The following is a 21,437-nucleotide window of genomic DNA, read 5'->3' as shown; positions in this document are numbered from 1 at the left end:
GATCCCGGAGCTTGGTAAACGGTCCGGGCCTGAGGTAAATGAAGAGGGACAAAGGTAAACGAACCCGGATCAGGTCCTCCCGGTTTGGCAAGGAAAAGCATCCGTGACCCTGAAGCCGCCCCACGACGCGTGGGGGTTGTCCCCACTTTTCACCTGCGGAAAAGGCCACCTCGGGATTGCACGCCGCTGTTTCAGACCTGCACTGGCAAGTACTCTGACTGGTTTGGTCCCCTGAATCAGTCTCGTAACTCGAAGTGTCCAGACCAAAAGCACCATTTTGTTGGGCGAAATATAGTTCTTGGGCCGCCCTATTGGGCCTTAATTAGTCTTGAACTTATGTATGTTTTATCTTTTATATTGGGCTTCCGCCAGAGAAGCCAAGAGTATTCACACCTTTGATGGGCCCGGGTCATACCCGTCCCGGACCCAGTGTTCCTATGAGCCTATAAATACAGGCGATAGAACACTGGAAAAAAGACCTCTCTTCGACTTATATACAGTTACTCTGTCAAAAAATAGAGAGAAACTCCATTGTAAAAGACTTTCCAAGCTCTAATACAACTGACTCGTGGACTAAGGCTTATTAACGCCCCAACCACGTAAAAATCCTGTGTTAATCTTCTACTTTCCATATCATTATTCTTAGTTAATATTCATTAGTGTGGTTTCCAAAAATCTCGGTAAACATTTTGGTGCTTTCATTGAGAGCTGAAGAAAGCTAGTACTAACATCAAGCCTTTACTACAATGGTGAACACACGACACACAACCTTCGACCCTAGCAATCCAGAGCAGGGCAATGGAGATCCGTTGCCTTCTTAGCACCTTCCTCAGAATCTGCCCGAGAACGCGCCTCCTTAAACATCTCACCATGACGAGTCACAAGACTATGAGGGTGGGACAGAATACGAAGAAGAGAATGAGGAGGAATATTATGAATAGGAAAATGAGGGGGAGTACCACGACGAAGCTGCGGATCCCGAGATCTCTGAAGGAGAGCCCAACCAGCAAGACCTGGAGGTGACTAGACTGAAGCAGCAAGTCCTGGACCAGGAGGCCAGGATCTCTGAGCAAGCAGAGGCGCATCGACGGATGCAAGAGTCTCTCCAAGCCCTGCAGGCGTTCATAGCCGCGCAGGGTCCGGCAACCAATCCTACAACTGGCCCACTCCTGGGAGTGCAGCAACCTGCTCCGCAAGCCCGAGCCGGGGCCCCCGAAGAAGCAAGGCCGACCCCTCCCCCGGAGCAGTTTCCTGAGCCAGCCCCAAGGAACCCGGACAGGGAGAAAAAGAAGGCCGGTGGAAAGACCTGAGAAAAGAACACCCTCGTCACGAAATCCGGGACCCGTTCCCGGTCGCTCCCTAGGAAAGAAAAGGTGCGCTCCATCCCAGGACGAGGCCACCCGATCGATCCGCAGGGGACGCGGCCGCAGAACGCACGACCGCGACACGCCCCAGGGCGAGACGAACGGGAAAGATCTTTGCACCCAAGTGCCTCGGTTAACAAGAACCATCGGGAGCGACCGCGCAGCGAGGAGCATCATGCCCTCAGTTCAGGGGACGATACGTCCCGGATAGACCTACGCGACGGACTGAACGCTCGGAAAGAACGGGCCCGTAAGGAAAAGATTCTCCCCCAAGGTGGCGACCTCAGAAACAACATCAACGACAGGAGGAACGAAAGAATCCCCCTGGAAGACGGCACGGCCAGACAACTCATGGAGCAGCTGGCCGCTCTGAAAATGGTCACGGACCGCTTGGTCCGCAAGCAGGAAGGAGTGGATACCGACTCCGATGAGGAAGATAAAGAGCGCTGCGCGAGGCACATCCTGGACGCTGTACTCCCCAAGGGGTTCAAGATGCCAAGTCTCACCGCCTATACTGGAAACACCGACCCCAGGGACCATCTGTCCCAATACAAACGGCATATCACAGTGGCCCACGTCAGTGACGACGACAAATGCCTCTGTTTCTCGACCACTCTAGGTGGTCCCGCGCGAGGAGTGGTGGAAAAGACTTAAGCCGGGATCCATCCAATCCTAGTCCGGACTGTAGTCAGCTTTTCGCAAGCAGTTCGTGGCCGCCATGAGGATGGACATGCAGATCAGCGCCCTCGCAAATATCAAACAGCTCCCCACAGAGACTCTGAGGGCCTACATCTAGCGCTTCACTGAAGAAGCCTCCAAGACAAAGGTGGACGACGGATAGCGCCTGGTGGCATTTGATAACTCTACAAAATAGAGTTATTTTACCACATTTTATAAGTCAATTGTTGCTTAGTTCTTGAGTTTTAAATTAATTTATCAATTTTTTAAGTAATTTTGAATTTATTAGTTTTATTTTGATTTTATGTATTTTTATTTATTTTTTGTATTTATTTTGTTTAATTATGTTGTTACTAATTTATGTGTGTTTAATTTCTTTATGTAGGTGTATTTGTTGGGGCAAATGAAATGTTGATAAAATGTTGGTATAAAGAAATGAAGAAAGCAAGCCCAAAATGAAAGGCCCAATCCAATTCTTGACAATGCCATGTCATCAATCCATGTGCTTCTTTCTCCACCATTGGATTTGTAACTATAGGAAAAGATGACAATTTTGAGCATGAATCCATGTGCTTTTTTTTAGACTAATAGGAGTGTTATCCTTTACCAAAGAATTTATCTATAAATAGGAGTCTCATTTCACCATTTCAAGCACACCTTCTCTTACACCACTTCTTCCATCTCTCTATTCTCTCCATCTTTTTCTTTTCTTAGATTAGTTTTTATGTATTTTTAGAGGAATAATTTGGAGGTTCCTCCTCCAAATTTTCCTATTTATGTTGTAATTTTTATTTTTGTTTTTGATAGTTATGGGTTTCTAATCCACTTAAAATTATTAAGGTGGAGGATGAACCAAGATATAACTATATAGTGTTTATTTTATGTTGACCTCCCAAAATGAGCAATAAAGTTTATGATTTTTCTTCTTCTAAATATTTCTTTCATCTATAATATCATGTATTTTAGATTGTTAGAACATATTTTACTTGGTTCTTAATTGTGCAAAAACATAGTATTCTTTGATTAAGATGTGTCATTAAATTGTTCACATCCAATGCTTAGAACAAAAATACTATATTTTGCTTTAGAAATAACATTATTTGATTTTTTTGTAGTTTCATTAAATTGATTCACAACTAATGCTTTAAAGTTATACTATTGAAGTGAAGGAAAATCTATATTTTTTGAATTAAAGAGAGCTTAAAGGAAGAATAATGTTTTGGAAAAGGTAATTAGATTAATTTCAATTATCACTAAAAATTGGGAAGTCAACATATTAATAAATATTATTATTTATATTTTGTGGATTCTAAAATCTTAATAATTTTATAAATAACTATTAAAAACAAATCTTTTTAGTTTATTTATTTTAATTTTTTTTAGTATTTTCTTTCTTTATTTTAAAACAAAACACATCAATCTTTGGAACTAGGTTAGAAATTTATTTCACTTTGGTAAAAATAGTTTTCTCTTTTGATTTAAGTCAACTCCTTTGGGTTCGACCTCGTGCTTACACGAACACTATTCTATAAATACGATTCGTGCGCTTGCGAGTATAAATATTTAAAACATACTCGTTTTGGGTCCATCAAGTTTTTGGCGCCGTTGCCGGGGAGTTGCAAAGAAGAGAAACAATTTGTGTCAAGGTGAGTAAAATTCTTCTACTAGTTATTTTATTTTTTATTGTCAAAAAAAAAAAAAAAAAAATCTAAGTATGCTCTGTGGTTGCGGTTTCGACTGATCTTCCACATCAGAAAATGTTTCTTGTCTTTGTCATTTAATTTTATTTTTCATTTATGTTTGCTAATTTTGTTTTGTTATTTAATTGTGTTTATTTCTTGTAATTTTAATTTGCAAAAAAAAAAAAAAAAAAATTTAAATCTCTTGAAATTCTAATTATGCTCTATGGTTGCAATTTCAATTGACCTTCCATATCAGAAAAGGTTTCTTGAGATTTTCACAAAAAAAATTGTCATTGAGTTATTGCCATGTTTCCTATTGGTAGCATAGGTTACATGAGCCAAAATGGATGCCCTTGGAATAGTACTAGGAATTTTAACAATGCATATCATCCTAGGGAAAGAGAAGACATCAACGCTCAAATAGAAAATTTGTCTAGAACACTAGATGTCTTACAAGCTAGGCAAACTCAAGATGACCATAGGGAGATAAATAGTGCATTTCACTCTCATCACCATGAGAATTGTAGTCATCCCTTGGAAAATCCCATTGATTTTAGTTGGAAGCCTGAGTACAACTATTATGCATCATCGCACTTTGATTATAATGAAACCAATGATGTGCATGCTTATGAGAATTCCTCAGAAATCCCATTTGATCCCACCTATAATCCAAATTCTACATGGAGTCAAAACATGTCTCCAATGAACCATGTGCATCAATTCAACACGCCTAATCTGGGTTATGCCCAACCCGATCTGTCATATCCTCCTCAACCAAAAATTAATCAATCTCTAGAGGATACCCTACAACAGTTCATGCAATTGACCCAACAAATTTTGCATCATCAATCTCAATCCCTTTTGAAAATTGAGACACAAATGAGTCAACTTGCAACTATTATGATCGAGTCAGAAAAACAAGTTCTTCCTAGTCAACCCATTCACGACCCATTAAGTCAAAATGAGAGTGAAAAAATGAATGAAGTTGTAGGAGAACCGTTGATAAGCATCCAACCAATTCTTGAAACTAAGAAGTTGGATGAAATGATTGTTGTGGCTCATGATGAAAAAGAAAAAGATATTGTTGTATTTCATGAGCCAATAGTTGAACCAATTTACATATTCACTCAAAGTCCAAAGGAGAATAAAAAAGATGTGCAATTTTCTTACTTCATTGAAATGCCACCAAAATTGCATGTCTCTAATTATTTTGTAGGTGTGATGCTTTCAATTCTCATTTATGGCATTTGCATCAACATTATAGTTCACCCTACAAATGAAATTCTACACCATCGATTGGGTGTAGGATAAAAAAAAAAAAAATAGTCGGGCTAAAGACTATAAACTAAAGCGCTTTGTGGGAGGCAACCCATAAGTTTCAAGTTCCATTTTGTATTTCCTTTTGTATTTCACGTTTGTTGTGTGTTTGTTTCATGTTTTTCAAGTTCAAATAAGTTTGAAGGAAACTTTTAGCCCAAAAACGAAGGAGCCAAATCATGAAAGCATACATTCAAGGGAGTTTTCTTAACTTTTTCAAATTTATTGCTCATTGAGGACAATGTTTTGTTTAAGTTTGGGGGTAGTGTTGTGTGTTTTTTTTTTATATAAAATGTTCAAAAAAAAAAAAATTGGTGATTTTTCATTTTTAGATGATAAATTGAATTTGAATTTAGTTCTTAGAAAAATGTGAATATTTCTTAAGCTCTATTTTTAATCTTTGGGTTAGTCTTGCTTAAATATAGATTTTTCATAAAAGAACACTTTCTATCTTTCTAAGAATTTTTGTGTAATTTAGATTAATTTATATAAGCATAAAATTTTGTAAATCTCACAAGTCCTAGAATTCGATTAATTATCTCTTGAGGCGAAATCCTAGAAAAGCACATCATTAGGGAAATGATTTAGGCTATCTTTGGAACGTTTGAGCCTTTTGACTTAATCACCGTTACGCACATTATTCCCTAGTTTACCCCATTTGAGCCAAACACGAGCCTTGTTATTGTTTTACCCATATGTGAAATCTAAAACTTCTTCATAAATTTCATTCTTTACACATGAGAAAATATCATAGAGCTATGCATCTTGATTTGTTACCAAAGTGAAAATAGGAAAGAAATTCGGAAAGCCACATCTTAAAAAAATATATATATATTGTGGCAAGCTAAAAAAAAAAATTAAAGATTCCAAATGGATGGAAAGAATTACTATGGAAATGTTATGGCGTATACTTGAAATATTGTGATGTCTAGTGAAAAGTTCGGAAATACTCATGTGTTAGGAATAAGTGATCTAAGCTTAAATTCAATATCATTTTTCTCACCTTTTTCTTTACCCGCACATTACAAGCCTATAAAGTCCTATTGATCATTGATTTTGTGTTGTTCTACATTAGTGGAGAGAGATAAGAAAAACGAACCTATGGGACTTTGGTACAAAAAAATAATAATTCATCATTCCTTGAGATTTAATTATTTTATCTTTGCATAAATTTTTCCAAAATTCCACATGATTACTTGGTAAATAGTTTTGTGTTTCCATATTGAAAATTAGTTGTTGAAAGCAAGATTGACTATTGGATTAATTACATGAGCTTAATGTCTCTTCATAATTTTCTTTGAGCTACTTTCATTATGCAATTTTTGAGGAAAACATTTGATATCTCCAATTAAAAAAAAAAAAAGTGTGTTTTTAATTTCTCTTTTGCTTGAGGACTAGCAAAACATTAAGTTTGGGGGTGTGATAACTCTACAAAATAGAGTTATTTTACCACATTTTATAAGTCAATTGTTGCTTAGTTCTTGAGTTTTAAATTAATTTATCAATTTTTTAAGTAATTTTGAATTTATTAGTTTTATTTTGATTTTATGTATTTTTATTTATTTTTTGTATTTATTTTGTTTAATTATGTTGTTACTAATTTATGTGTGTTTAATTTCTTTATGTAGGTGTATTTGTTGGGGCAAATGAAATGTTGATAAAATGTTGGTATAAAGAAATGAAGAAAGCAAGCCCAAAATGAAAGGCCCAATCCAATTCTTGACAATGCCATGTCATCAATCCATGTGCTTCTTTCTCCACCATTGGATTTGTAACTATAGGAAAAGATGACAATTTTGAGCATGAATCCATGTGCTTTTTTTTAGACTAATAGGAGTGTTATCCTTTACCAAAGAATTTATCTATAAATAGGAGTCTCATTTCACCATTTCAAGCACACCTTCTCTTACACCACTTCTTCCATCTCTCTATTCTCTCCATCTTTTTCTTTTCTTAGATTAGTTTTTATGTATTTTTAGAGGAATAATTTGGAGGTTCCTCCTCCAAATTTTCCTATTTATGTTGTAATTTTTATTTTTGTTTTTGATAGTTATGGGTTTCTAATCCACTTAAAATTATTAAGGTGGAGGATGAACCAAGATATAACTATATAGTGTTTATTTTATGTTGACCTCCCAAAATGAGCAATAAAGTTTATGATTTTTCTTCTTCTAAATATTTCTTTCATCTATAATATCATGTATTTTAGATTGTTAGAACATATTTTACTTGGTTCTTAATTGTGCAAAAACATAGTATTCTTTGATTAAGATGTGTCATTAAATTGTTCACATCCAATGCTTAGAACAAAAATACTATATTTTGCTTTAGAAATAACATTATTTGATTTTTTTGTAGTTTCATTAAATTGATTCACAACTAATGCTTTAAAGTTATACTATTGAAGTGAAGGAAAATCTATATTTTTTGAATTAAAGAGAGCTTAAAGGAAGAATAATGTTTTGGAAAAGGTAATTAGATTAATTTCAATTATCACTAAAAATTGGGAAGTCAACATATTAATAAATATTATTATTTATATTTTGTGGATTCTAAAATCTTAATAATTTTATAAATAACTATTAAAAACAAATCTTTTTAGTTTATTTATTTTAATTTTTTTTAGTATTTTCTTTCTTTATTTTAAAACAAAACACATCAATCTTTGGAACTAGGTTAGAAATTTATTTCACTTTGGTAAAAATAGTTTTCTCTTTTGATTTAAGTCAACTCCTTTGGGTTCGACCTCGTGCTTACACGAACACTATTCTATAAATACGATTCGTGCGCTTGCGAGTATAAATATTTAAAACATACCCGTTTTGGGTCCATCAGCATTGCAGTCTGGAATCTGGGCCGGGTCCCCTCTCTAGGATGACATGCAGGGTAACAAGGCAAACACCCTAGAAGAGTTCATCAGGAAGGCCCAAGGATTCATCAATTAGGAAGAGGCCCAGATTCAGGCTTTCGGGTGGCCTCTGGCTCCACAGGCCAGCGCCCAAGCATTCCCGGGGTATGTGGTGCAGTTCCCGACGCAATCCTATGCCGCGCCCCCGATCGCCCCGGGACCATCCGTTACGCCTGGAATCACCTACACCCCTACGGTGTACGGTCCTGCCGCTTCGGGATATGCCCCGGCCCAATCCACACACTTCTCCGGATATGGAGCCGCGCTAGCAGGGCACAACGTCGCCCCTGTCGGGGCTCAGCAGTCACAGGCGGGAGTGAAGGAAGCGAGTGTGAACCCCTCCCGGGGGAAGCGATCTGGCAAAGGCCAGTAGGGGTGAACATTTTACCCGAAAAACCCGCAAACTCGCCCGACCCGCAGCCCGAAAACCCGTTTTTGGGAAAACCCGTCGAAATCGGGTGAAATCCGACCTGAACTCGACAAAAGTCGGGTCGGGTTCGGGTTTGAAAATTTGTTAGCCTCGGGTTCGGGTTCAAACCCGAAATCCGAAAAAAAAATGGTATTTTTGAAAAAAAGTGTAAAAAATTGTATTTTTGAAAATTTTAGCTTTTCGGCCCAAAACCCAATAGGCTTAGCCCAACCCAAAATCAAACCTGAAATCTGAAAAAAAAAATGGCATATTTGAAAAAAATTGGTATTTTTGAAAAAAAAAGTGTAAAAAATGGCATTTTTTGCAAATCTGGGCTTTTCGGCCCAAAATCACAAATGGCCCAGCAAACCCGAAATTACACTCGAACCCGAACCCGTGTGAACCCGAACCCGAAATTTTCGGTTCGGTTTCGGTACCATTTTTCTTAACCCGAAACCCGCAAAACCCGAACGCGATGAGCCCGAAACCTGAAAATCTGACCCGTGTGCACCCCTAAAGGCCAGAACCGGCCCGAGCCAGTCAAGAAGGGAAAAAGGGGCTACGAGCCCCAATATTAAAAGTACACTAATCTGGTGGACACCAGGGAGAACATCTACCTGGCCACCAAAAGGGCGGTTCACTACTGGAAGCCTAGCCCCATGTTCAAGGGGGGAAGGAATCCGAGGGATACCAGCAAGAGGTGCGCCTATCATAAAGATGTAGGCCACACCACCGAATAATGCCGGTAGCTCAAGGACGAGATCGAAAATATCATCAAGGTTGGGCATCTCCACCAATGGGTCAAGATGCTCGTGGGAGTCCCTGTAACGCCCTGGTTACCCCAGAACAGTTACGGTGAACGATGAACCAGAAATTTGACCCACTACCCGAGTCCTTTGGTTAAAAACGTGATCTAGTGTTAATATCAGGTTAAGGTGAAAACCAGTAAAAAGAAAGGGTACATTTCATTAAGTAAATAAACTGCTCATGAGCCTTTCAAAATGTTTACAGGTAGTTCGTAATACAAAAGAGTCGCTAATGTTTTAAATTTACAGTCCCCGCCGGCCTAAGCGGCAAAAATAGGGTAAACCCCTAGTCCCTCTGAGAACTCCTTGACCGTGGCGGTCAAGCGGCCCTGTATGTACACCACATCGCCCAAGCTCTCCACTCAGGGTTGGTTAAGCTTTTCCTTCCCTTTACCTGCACCACATAGCACCCATGAGTCAAGGCCCAGCAAGAAAACATAATAGAACATGATATAATATCAACAACGATCATAATAACCATTCAAGACTATCAGTCCAACAAATAGGTGACAATAGCCAAAAGTCACAATAATGAGCATCGCTCCCTCTAGCCATGTGACGATAGGGTCACCAGGGCTTAACTGGTAAGTGATTTCTTTCATAAGCTTGTTCAGGACAGGTGCATGGTGATTGGTCACCAACATAACCTTCCTCACGACTCTAGGGTCGAAACTGTGGACAACGTCCCTTAGCCACGTGACAAACGGTCACCGGGGTCATATACCTTGGCTATAGTCATCTGGTCGTAGACTAGGCAAGCGCTTATAAGTTCTTCGACCTTAGGGATGGTCCCGCATTAATGCCATAGAGCCATTCAATGCGTGATCATCGACTTTAGAGTCGGTCCCTGACTAGTCAGTGTCATAAACAGGTAATCAGCGTTCATTAGCATTTAATATGCAATCCACGTCCACATATACCAACCAACATGCTTCAATATCAAACCATGCATGTCATATACCTGTACAGGGTGCAACTGTGTCCATACACTGTTTTCTTACCTTAGGTTCGAGTGAGAAGTATGATAAGGACGACCCCTGAGAACGATCGATCTTTTAGTTCCTTAGCGGTTACCTAATCACAACCAATTATAACCTCCATTAATGAGAATCCACAATAATAGGGTCTTAACCTTAGCACCACCCTCGGGACCTCGAAACATGCCCACACGGTGAGTAGATTCGATCCCGGGCCTTAAGGATTGAAACCCTAAGTCAAAAACCCTTAAAAACACTCAAAACGGGGTTTGGAAGGAACAGGGTAGCGCTACGGCGCTCAACCCCTAGCGCCACAGCGCTCTACTCAGAACCTCCCAAGCGCCAGAAAGCCCCCTGAGGAGCGCTTTAGCGCCCTAAGGTGGGCGCTGTAGCGCTACCTCCAGGCCCAAACTCCCCTGAACCGACCTTCTTCAACTCCTTCGATTCTAACTCGATTCCCAAGCTTCCAAATCCTATTCTTGATGCCAAATGAACCCAAAAACCATCCTAACACACCCCAAACATCACAAGCATGGGAACCCTAGCCAAAACTCCCAACAAAACCATGAATTCATCCTAGAAATCTCAGCTACAAAACAAAACCAGAACAGGGCAAACCAGAGAAAAGCATGGTTAGAAACTTACCCAAAGCTTGGCTTATGATGGCCTTCAATGGTGGAACACACTCCTAAACTCCCAAGGCTTGCTTCCTAAGCTTGAATCCTCAAAATTAGTTCAGAAACCACAAAGAAAAATGAAGAAAAGAAGGTACGGGAGAACTCTTTTGCATACTCTGTTTTTCCACCACTTTCTTCAGCTGACAAAGGTTATATCTATCCTAGGGGTGAAATGTCCATTTTACCCCTAGGTCAATTAATACTTTCTAAAGGCTCCCAAGGGCATATTTTTTATTTTCCTCCTAACTCGTTAATCATAATTAAAGCTCTCCAATTCCTGTTATTCTTAATGTTCCCAAATACCAATAATTCACATCCCGTTACCCTATAACACCCGGTAACGCCCTAATCATCAAAATCACCCCGAGACTCAACCCAAGTCCCGACATTTAAACCTGTTGTGACTAAACCGCTAATCAATATTCTACAATCGTCTCATGTCGAATAGCTCGAACAAACCCACATCATAATGTGGTCTCAACATATATCGTCAACATGCATACAATTAACATTATATTATAATATAATTCTCATAAGCTTGCATAAACACATTCAACGGCATAATTAAACAATTGTGGCCCTCCCGGCCTACTAATCCAGCCGTTAACCATAATAGGGAATCCGGGGCATTACAACCCACGGTCCCGGGAGCACCCAGGGCATACCCGCCTCAGGGAGGGTATGCACAGGGGCCGACGGCGCAGGCCCCTCAGGGGGTCCCCATCGCGCAGGCTCCCGGCCCTGGAATTCCTTACCCATCCAGGGTCGTACCCCCTCGATTGGATGGGCATGTGGCCACCATCTCGGGCGGACCTCACCTGGGAGGATCGTCCAGGAACGACCAAAAGCTCTACCTGAGCGAACTAGACCATGATCAGGAGGTATGCGCCATTGTCCAGGCCCCGGCTCAGCGCCCTAAATTTATGAACCTCCCCATCACCTTCACGGAGGACGACGCCCGCAATGTCCATTTTCTGCACCATGACCCGCTGGTCAAAGATGCCCAAATCGCCAACAAGTTTGTGTCCCGCGTTTTGGTGGACGACGGGAGCTTCGTCAACCTCTTATTCAAGCCCGCCTTCGCCGCCATTGGCTTGACCGCAGCGGATCTGGCATCGTGCCCGACCCAGATTTATGGCTTCAACGGAGACGCACTACTCCCCATGGGGAAGATCCAGCTGCCCGTTACACTGGGAAGTGAGTTGCAGCACTCATTCAAGTTCTGCACCTTTGTAGTGGTGGACTGCCCCACCGCTTACAACGTCATTTTTGGCCGGCCCACATTAGTCGAGTTCAGGGCCATCGCCTCCATCCGTCATCTTTGCATGAAGTTCCCTTGCGACAACGGAGGGGTTGGGACTGTCCGGGGAGATCAAAAGAGCGCCCAGAAGTGCTACCACGTGTCGGCCCGGCCAATATATATGGTCCGGGACGAACCCGTTGAGGACTTCATCGACCCGATTCCTCCCCCACCTGCTGAGAGGATGGTCCGGGAAGAAGATGACCGGACCTGAGGATAGGGGACGACCGCGTCCTAGAGCCAATGGACAAGATAGAGGAGGTGTGCATCAGCGACACCGATCGACCTGGGTCATCTAAGTCGGGAAAAATTTGCCGGCGGATGTTCGGGCTGCCATCATCGCCCAAGTTAAGAAGAACCAGGATATCCTAGCCTGGTCTCACTCAGACATGACAGGGATTGACTGCAACATTATTTTCCACGCGTTGAGTATTGACCCAAACGCAACCCCGGTCCGCCAGAAACGCAGGCCTTAGGGGGCGGAGAAGGCCAAGGCCCTTAAGCTGGAAGTTAAGAAGCTGTCTTCAATCAACTTCATTCGCGAGGTTGTGTACCTTGTGTGGCTAGCCAATCTCGTCCTGGTGTCAAAACCAAACAGGACATGGAGAACGTGTATCGACTTCACGGATCTCAACAAAACCTGTCCGAAGGATTGTTTCCCGCTGCCCAGGATCGACCAAATGGTGGATGCTACGTTCGGGTACGAGATCTTAAGCTTCATGGACGCTTATTCCGGCTACAATCAGATCTCTCTACATGTGGCAGACCAGGAGCACACCAGTTTCCAAACTGACAAGGGAATAAACTGCTACATAGTCATGCCCTTCGGACTGAAGAACGCCGGAGCAACCTACCAAAGGCTCGTCAATCGAATGTTCCGGGCCCAGCTAGGGCGAAACATGGAAGTCTACATCGAAGACATGCTGGTCAAGTCCAAGATGTCCGGAAAGCATTCGGACGACTTGGCGGAAGCTTTCGCAGTCATTCAGAAGTACGGGATGAAGCTGAATCCCAAGAAGTGCACCTTAGGTGTGGCCTCCGGGAAGTTCTTGGGCTTCATAGTGAGTTTCCAGGGAATAGAGGCCAATCCGGATAAGATCAAGGCACTGATTGATATGCCCTCTCCCCGGAAGCATAAGGACGTGCAAAGCCTGACCGGGCGGATAGCCGCCTTAAGCCGTTTCGTTTCCAAAGCCACGGACAAGTGCATCCCGTTCTTTAACGTCCTTCGGGGAAGCCAGCGGTTCGAATGGTCAGTCGAATGCGAAGAGGCCTTTCGTAAGCTGAAAGAACACCTGGCCCAAGCGCCAATCCTGGCGAAACCAGTAGACGGGGAACCTCTGTACCTATATCTGGCAGTGACCGAGCACGCGATCAGCGCTGCGTTGGTGCGAGAGGAGGAAAGGATGCAGCTCCCGGTGTACTACGTGAGTAAGCGATTGCTGGAATATAATGCCTCGAATTTCCTAATAAGGGTTAGGACCTTGATTAGGAGGCCGGGAGGGCCATAATTGATTTATTATGGTATTAAATGACTATATGTGTAACGCCCTGGATAGCCAAGACCGTTACACTGTGTGTTTGTAAAGTGCCAGACTTGCTAGTCAAGTCTATTAGTTGAAAGCGTGTCTACGAAACTGTAAAGGTACTAGGGTTTAAGATATTTTGGTCTCAAAAGCTACATTTTCATTAAGAAACATTGTTCACTAACACGGGATCCCAAAAATATCAGTTTAAAGGCCATTTACAAAAGTTACAAGGTTCAAATACATAAACCAGCCATACTAAGGCAAAACGAGCAGTTAGGTAATCCCTGTCCTGACTCACTCCTCGACCATGGCGATCGAACAGCTGGCTATGTACATTTCACTTCGGAGCTCTCCACCTCAGGCTTGGTCCAGCTTGCCCTTGCCTTTACCTGCACCACGTAGCACCCGTGAGCCAAGGCCCAGCAAGAAAACACAATAACAACAAAGCATAAGCAATTAGCAACAAGTCAATATCTCACATCGCACTACATAATCTCAACCATGTCATCAATCGGTATAATCAAGTATTTCAAATAATAAGCATATCAATTCACGTCATTTACAGTTTACAAATGATAACTAGGGTTGGCGCCCTCAGGCTGCCCCCTCTGTTATCCCGTTGTCTTTGGCTACCAGTGCCCAATCTGCGCCCTGTGCGCTAATATCATGTACGACACTCTTAGGCCGCTTTTACATGTCCCATGGCGTAATACCATCATTGACACGATACAATTCTCGGGAGCACTTAGTCCCATCACAAACATACAACCGGGTGCAGTTTTCTTACCTTTAGCTTTCAGATGAATTAGCTACGGGCGACACTCCTTGAGCGCGATCTGATCCTCGAGTCCTAGCTAGACACCTAGTCACAACCATGAGGAAAGACACAGTTACAACCTTAAATGAGTTTCTAAGCCAAATCTAGTACTCGGAACATTGAACTTCACCAAATATAGTAAAAGACTCAACCCCGAGCACCTTAGGTTAAATTTCCAAGCCTAAAATCTTAAAATCCCTTAAGCGCCGCGGCATAGGCCACCCATGCCGCGGCATGGCCCCCAAACAGAACCTCCAAAGTCTCAAAAACAGGTAAGGGCCGCGGCATTGCTTGGGCCATGCCGCGGCCCGCCCTTCTTCTTCAGCATGCAACCATTTCGAAGGGCTGCGGCTCTCCAAGAATCATGCCGCGACTCGACCCTTCGAACCCAGAAAAAAACACCATTTTCAATCCCTAAACCTCACCTTAAGCCACCCCAAAGCCCCTAACTCAAAACCAATTAATAATAACGACATTAGAATGATTAAAACAACGTAATCCAACCAGAAATCCAACCTAAGACTCACTAAAATCCCAATTCTAATTTCTGAAATTTCAAACCCACAGAACTCAAAACCATCCATGAAAACTCTCAAATTCAACCATCAAACTTTAAATTAAACCTTACCTCAGCAGTAGAATCGATTCTCCAAGAGTCCCCTGACCTATTTTCAAAGTTTCAAGCCTCAATCCCACCTTAAATTCCAAAAACCACAGATATTTAAAATTCAGCCATTTTCTTTGAATTCCTAACCTTAGAAACGAAAATTCAATACTTACCTTAGCACTAGCTCAGACCTTGATCAGTTCCTGGGCTAATCCTCCAGACTATTTCCCCAAATTTTAGCTTAATTCCAGCAATTCCCTCTCAAGTTCAGAAGTTCTTCCTTAGCCAAGAGAGAAGAGAGAGAGAAGGAAAGTTAAGGTCGGTTTACACTTTTCTATCTAGCATTTTCCTAAGTCTTAGTATACCCTTAGTTTATTAAACTAATCCCAAAGCTCGGGGTGCCGGAAACGTCCCCGAGGCCAAAACGGTAAAATCCCCCAATAATCCCGCCTAGACATCCTAACCTCAAATATATCTCCAATTATTTATTTTCATCACTCGATAGTCTAAATCACTACCCGATACCTAAAATACCCTTGACTTGTCCAAAGTCAATTATAATACCCCGTTGTGACTTTTCCCGCTATCTAGCCCTAGGATCGCCTCGAGTCGTCGGCTGCAGATTTATCCACATCATAATGTGGTTCTCGCATATATCACATATCATATTACCACATAATATAATCAATTATCATATAAGCATCATTAAACATATAATAACTCATTAAATCACAATTATTCCAGTAATGCCCTCCTGGCACACTAATCAAGGCCCTTAAGCCTTATTAGTGAATTTGGGTCGTTACAATATGCGTGTTAATGTGAATTATATTATTATATGATGATAAATGCATGCATATGGGTGTGTTTATAATGATAAGGGCATTTTGGTAATTTGGACTGTTGAGGGCATATTTGTAAATTGGGTGCATGTTGTAATTTGTGAATGAGATTTTATTATTATGGAGATATATTCGAGCTATTTGGCATAAGACGATCATAGATTATGAGTTAGTGGTTTTGTCATAACGGGGTCAAGTTTGGGGTGATAGAAATATTTATTTGATGATAAATTGGGAGTATTTGAGATCAGGATGGAATTCTGGAAGTTTTGACTATAATGTACTCGGGGGTGTTTTCGGGACCCCGAGCCTTAGGATTTATTTGAGGTTACTTAAGCTTGAAGTAGCTTGTCAGATAAGAACGTACGTTAGAAAATCTCTCTCTCCCTTCCCGATAGCCTATTTTACCGTTCAAAGCTTTCTTAAAGGAATCTCGAGTTCTAGGAGTCAGAATCAAGCAAGGATCGAGGTATAGCAATCCTAGGAAATATTAGAAGCTTCTTAACTGAAGGATTCGATGGAAAATAACTCAATCGAAGGTAATCGAAGTTTGAGTTTTGAGTTTTTCGAGTTTCTAAGCTTTGAATTAGATTTTGTAAATTGTTGAGTTGTTGGTTGGTTTGAACCTTGGGTTTGGAGGGTTTTGGAACTTTGGGAAGCTTGGGAACTTTGATTTGATGATTGGGGAATGTTTAGGTATGATTTTGGAGGCTTTGGAGTGTTAAAAATACGTTTGGGAATGGCCCAAAGTTGGGGGTCGCAGCCCTGTTCTTGGGGTGCCGCAGCCCTGCTTTGATGAAGCAGGTGGGGAAGAGGAACCTGCTGGGCGCCGCGACCCTTGGCTCAGAAAATTCTGGGGGCCGCAGCCCAAGGTGCTAGGGTCACAGCCCTTGCCCTGTTTTCACCCCGTTTGCTCGTTTTGACCCCGGAAACTTAGCTATAGGCCTCGGGAGTGTTCCTACTACTTGGATTAGTTTGGATTGTTGTCCCGGAGGCTAGATTTTGGTTGGTAACCTTTGTTGATCATTTTATTGATGATGTCCCATATTTTGTTGTGACTAGGTGACCGCTAAGGGCTTAAAGGTTGATCGTTCTCAAGGGTCGTTCTTATATTGGTTCTAGCTCGAATCTGAGGTAAGAAAACTGCACCCTGTGTATATGTGACATGCATGGCTATTCTTGATGCATATTGGTTGATTATTAAGTATGACATGCATGGCTATTATTGGTGCATGTTGGATTGTTGAATATAATGCATATGATGCACAAGAAACATGTGAATAGGACATGCTTTACACATTGAGTACGATGTTGTTCAGAGCTTGAGCCTCTGTGTTCGTGCATAGTCCTAATTGTACTAGTACTTGTTAAGTAAGCATGCTGAATACCTTGTTAAGGATATTGGATATATGATACATGTTTGGTGGCATGGCTTACTGGTGTATGGCACTGACTTATTAGTCAGAATCGGCAATGGTGTTAGATCCATCTGTGAAGCTGTGATTTATTAGTCAAGTTCACAATGAGTTGAACACTGGTCGTGTTTTACTGACCTAAGAGTTAGAAATGGCATAGCGTCTGTAGGAAAAACTCATTGCATGATCTTTATTTATTTTCATGCAATTTACATATTATCAAACAAACATGCAAATTCCTAGAACATGCTCCTATGAAATTGATACAAATACAAAGTAAAGTAAAAACTTACATTACGTAGTGGAACTGGAACAACTCCATCCTTCAATCTCTCTAACCCTTGGTTCCTTTCTGTAGCAGAGTATTATCAAGAGATTGAACAAGATCAGCAACACAGTCTTCCTCACCAAGCCTTTGATCAACCTAGAACTAGTGTGGGCTGGTTCTCAACACATGAGATAGAGATCTTGAAGAGAAGAAGAAGAGAGAGTGGCCAAGAAAGGTTTAGAGTGTCTAGGTTTTCACTTACCCAAATCAACTGAGACTTACTTGCTTCTGAAAACCCTAGATATCATATTCCTTATATAGGCAACTTAATGGGATTTATTTAAATTTAAATTAATTAAAAACAATAAACAAAACTAAAAGCCTTGGGCTGCCATAAATGAACTTGGGCCCAATCTCTTTATTTTGAATTTAAATCCCAACTGGGCCTAAATTCAAAACCTTTTATTTATTTATTTTTTAATTAATTAATTAAATCCTTATTCAAATTAACTAATTATAATTTGAAACTTGATTTAATATTATTTATTTATATTGATACCAATTTATCAATATTAATAAACTTACCCAAATATTCTCTTTTATTCTCTAAATCTCATATCTCTGTAAATTTTCCAAAATTGACCTAGTCAACTTTAAAAATCCTAATTGATAATTAAATCAATTAATTGAGACATTCTAGATGATTTACTCAAAGGTGATGCGGGGACCATGGATCCATGAAATCAAGCTCCAACAAGTTACTGTGAATTTATTTACGAATAATTTCACTACCTTATTAATTCCTCGTGACTCCAATATAGACTCGGAATTGAACTCTTGAATTCATAGAACGTATTTTCAAAACCATAAATACGTTATCCATTGTTATAACCATTACAATCAGTCAATCCTCTATCGATGACTTACTAACGAGCTGGGTGCAAATTACCGTTTTACCCCTCATCAGTATTTTATCCTTAACTCCCACTAAGTTCCTTATAAATGATATTTCCGTGAACTTAATCACAGAAATAAGATCTCAATCATTTAACCTTTTGAACAAAGCAATTAAGGAAATCATCTTTTCACTTCTCATACAGAAGTTATAGATTTTGTATCTATGAATAATACTCCCACTCAATTACACTAATAAATCTCCAAGATGTAAGTATGGGCTAGACCGTAGGGTAAGCTGGTAACGAACAAGTCAAAAGATTTAAATAATATAATTAGCAGAATATTATCACTCAGAATTAAGATCGGCTTAATATATGGTCAACATTGTGACATTGATTAGATTTGATAACAACGATACTTATTTATCAATCAATAATCAATATCGGTCCTAGTCCGATGTAACTAAATACATCCGATCTTATCTACTTGGTCGATGTCTTGGACAAGACATCACACCCTGAATGTGTAAGTAGATCATATCGTAGATTGCCTAATCAGTGAAAATCCAATGCACTGATCTAATCTTAGGACTCGTTCTTTTGAACATATAATTACAACTATAATCCACTGTGACCTAGTCACTATAATTGTAACTATCCATATGTTTGGGATTTTATAAATGTTTGTATTATTTCAATAATCATGTAATAAAACAAGCAAGCAACACGGTTGTCAAACTAAATGATTTCTACTACTTTTATTGATAATATGAAATCATGCTACATGTCCGACATGGTTTTATAAGGGCATAAAACCCAACAGCGTCATGAACGCCGAGCCAAATGAAGATTAGATCTAATCGATATCAGCATTGAATGACTCATATGGGGTATTAATGCTGGACCGACCGGAAGGTCAATGAAAATTATAAGCGCTTGGCTAGTCTGAGACTAGTTATTCAGAGCCAGGGCATATGGCCCCGGTGACTGTTTGTCACATGGCTAGGGAACGCTGTTCCACAGTTATGACGATAGAGTCAGGAGGAAGGTTATGTTGGTGACTAATCACCATGCACCTATCCTGTTAAAGCTAGTGAGATGCTCACTTATTTGTTAAGCCTTGGTGATCCTATCGTCACATGGCTAAAGGGTGTTGTTCCCATATTAGTGACTTTTGTTATCTGTTAATCCCTGGTGATCCTATCATCACATGGCTAAAGGGTGTTGTCCCCATATTTGTGACTTTTTGTGATAGTCACCTATTTGCTTGGACTATTGTAAATATTTTCTTGTAATAGACTCTGAAATTATAATTTTGGGATCCCAACATATATATTAAACGTTCTAATGAAACGTTACATCTTAACCAAAATTTTTAAACCCTAAACCTCTAATCATACTTAGTTACACGATTTTGGCCAAATGACTCGATTAGCGAGTTTAGCACTGTTTACAAGGCACACCGTAACGGTCCCTGGAGTTGGGGCGTTACATGGACGCTGAGTCTCGGTATCCATTAATCGAAAATCTGACCTTTTGCCTGCTGATGGCATCCCGAAAATCCAACCTTACTTCCAGGCCCACAACATAAAGGTCCTGACCAACCACCCCCTGCAGAAGTGTTACATAAGCCTGAGTCATCGGGAAGGCTCCTAAAGTGGGCCATGGAGCTAAGTCAGTTCGATATATCCTACGTCCCTAGAGTGTCCATCAAGGGACAAGCCCTGGCCGATTTCATCGTTGAATGTTCCGGGGTATCTCAGGAAGACAATGATCCCGCAGCCCCCGTTTGGAAGGTCTTCGTGGATGGTGCCTCGAATGAGAACGGGGCCGAGATCATCTTGGTGTCACCGCAGGGACACAAATTACAAAATGCCCTTCGTTTCAAGTTCAAGGCATCGAATAACGAAGCGGAGCACGAAGCTGTCCTAGCCGGGCTGCGTTTGGCCCGGGAAGTAGGGGCAGAGAACTTAGAAATCTACAGCGATTCCCAGCTGGTTGTCAGGAAAATCTCAGGGGAATATCAAACTAAAGGAGAGAGAATGGCGGCTTATGTGACCTAGACGAGAGAGATGACGGGAAGTAGGGGCAGAGAACTTAGAAATCTGCAGCGATTCCCAGCTGGTTGCCAGGCAAATCTCGGGGGAATATCAAACTAAAGGAGAGAGAATGGCGGCTTACGTGACCCAGACGAGAGAGATGCTGCAGGCGTTTACAAAGCACTCCATTCGCTAGATCCCCAGAGAGCAAAATGTCTTCGCGGACACACTAGCAAAGCTAGCCACCGACGATGAGGCGGAGCTAGCCAGGTTAGTCCCCGTCAACCATCTCCCCGTCCCAAGCATCAGGGCCCCCGCGGTCCACACCGTCGATCACTCCACGTCTTGGATGGGACCACTTCTCCGCTACCTGACAGCCGGGGAGGTACCAGCCGACAGGGCCGCAGCCAGGAAGCTCCAATACCAAGTCCACTGATATGTCATGATGGACGGAAAACTCTATCGCCGGGGGTTGTCCATGCCTTACCTCAGGTGTGTGTCCGGGATTGAGCTAAGCGCCATCATGCATAAAGTGCACGAAGGCTTTTGTGGAGATCACACGGCTGGGCCCAGTCTGTCCAAGAAGATCTTGCGCCAAGGATACTTCTGGCCGACCATGAAGAAAGATTGTATCGATTACGTCCGCAAGTGAGAACAATGCCAGCGGTACGCGAAGGTCCCGCGGGCCCCCCCGACAGAAATAACCTTGATGACTAGCCCCTGGCCCTTCGCAGTGTGGGGGATCGATCTGGAAGGATCGCTGCCAACTGGGAAGGGAGGGGTGAAGTACGCCATCGTGGTCGTGAACTACTACAACAAGTGGGTCGAGGCGGAGCCCATGAACACAATCACTTCGAAGAAGGCATTGGATTTCGTCATCAACAACATAGTGTGTCGATACGGCCA

At 41.5% G+C, this 21,437-nt stretch overlaps 1 long non-coding RNA gene across 1 annotated transcript; it reads left to right on the top strand.

Moving 5' to 3' along the window:
* Positions 1-3,618: 3,618 nt before the first annotated feature.
* LOC133796601 (uncharacterized) lies at positions 3,619-7,733 on the top strand. Its single transcript, XR_009875503.1, has 2 exons — positions 3,619-3,688; positions 6,670-7,733. It is a non-coding gene; the product is annotated as an uncharacterized LOC133796601 (long non-coding RNA).
* The last annotated feature ends 13,704 nt before the right edge of the window (positions 7,734-21,437 follow it).

The sequence above is a fragment of the Humulus lupulus genome, chromosome 8 (genome assembly GCF_963169125.1).
Source record: "Humulus lupulus chromosome 8, drHumLupu1.1, whole genome shotgun sequence".
Taxonomy (NCBI): domain Eukaryota; kingdom Viridiplantae; phylum Streptophyta; class Magnoliopsida; order Rosales; family Cannabaceae; genus Humulus; species Humulus lupulus.
The sequence above is the reverse complement of the archived record's forward strand: the minus strand, read 5'-3'. Positions and strand labels throughout refer to the sequence as shown.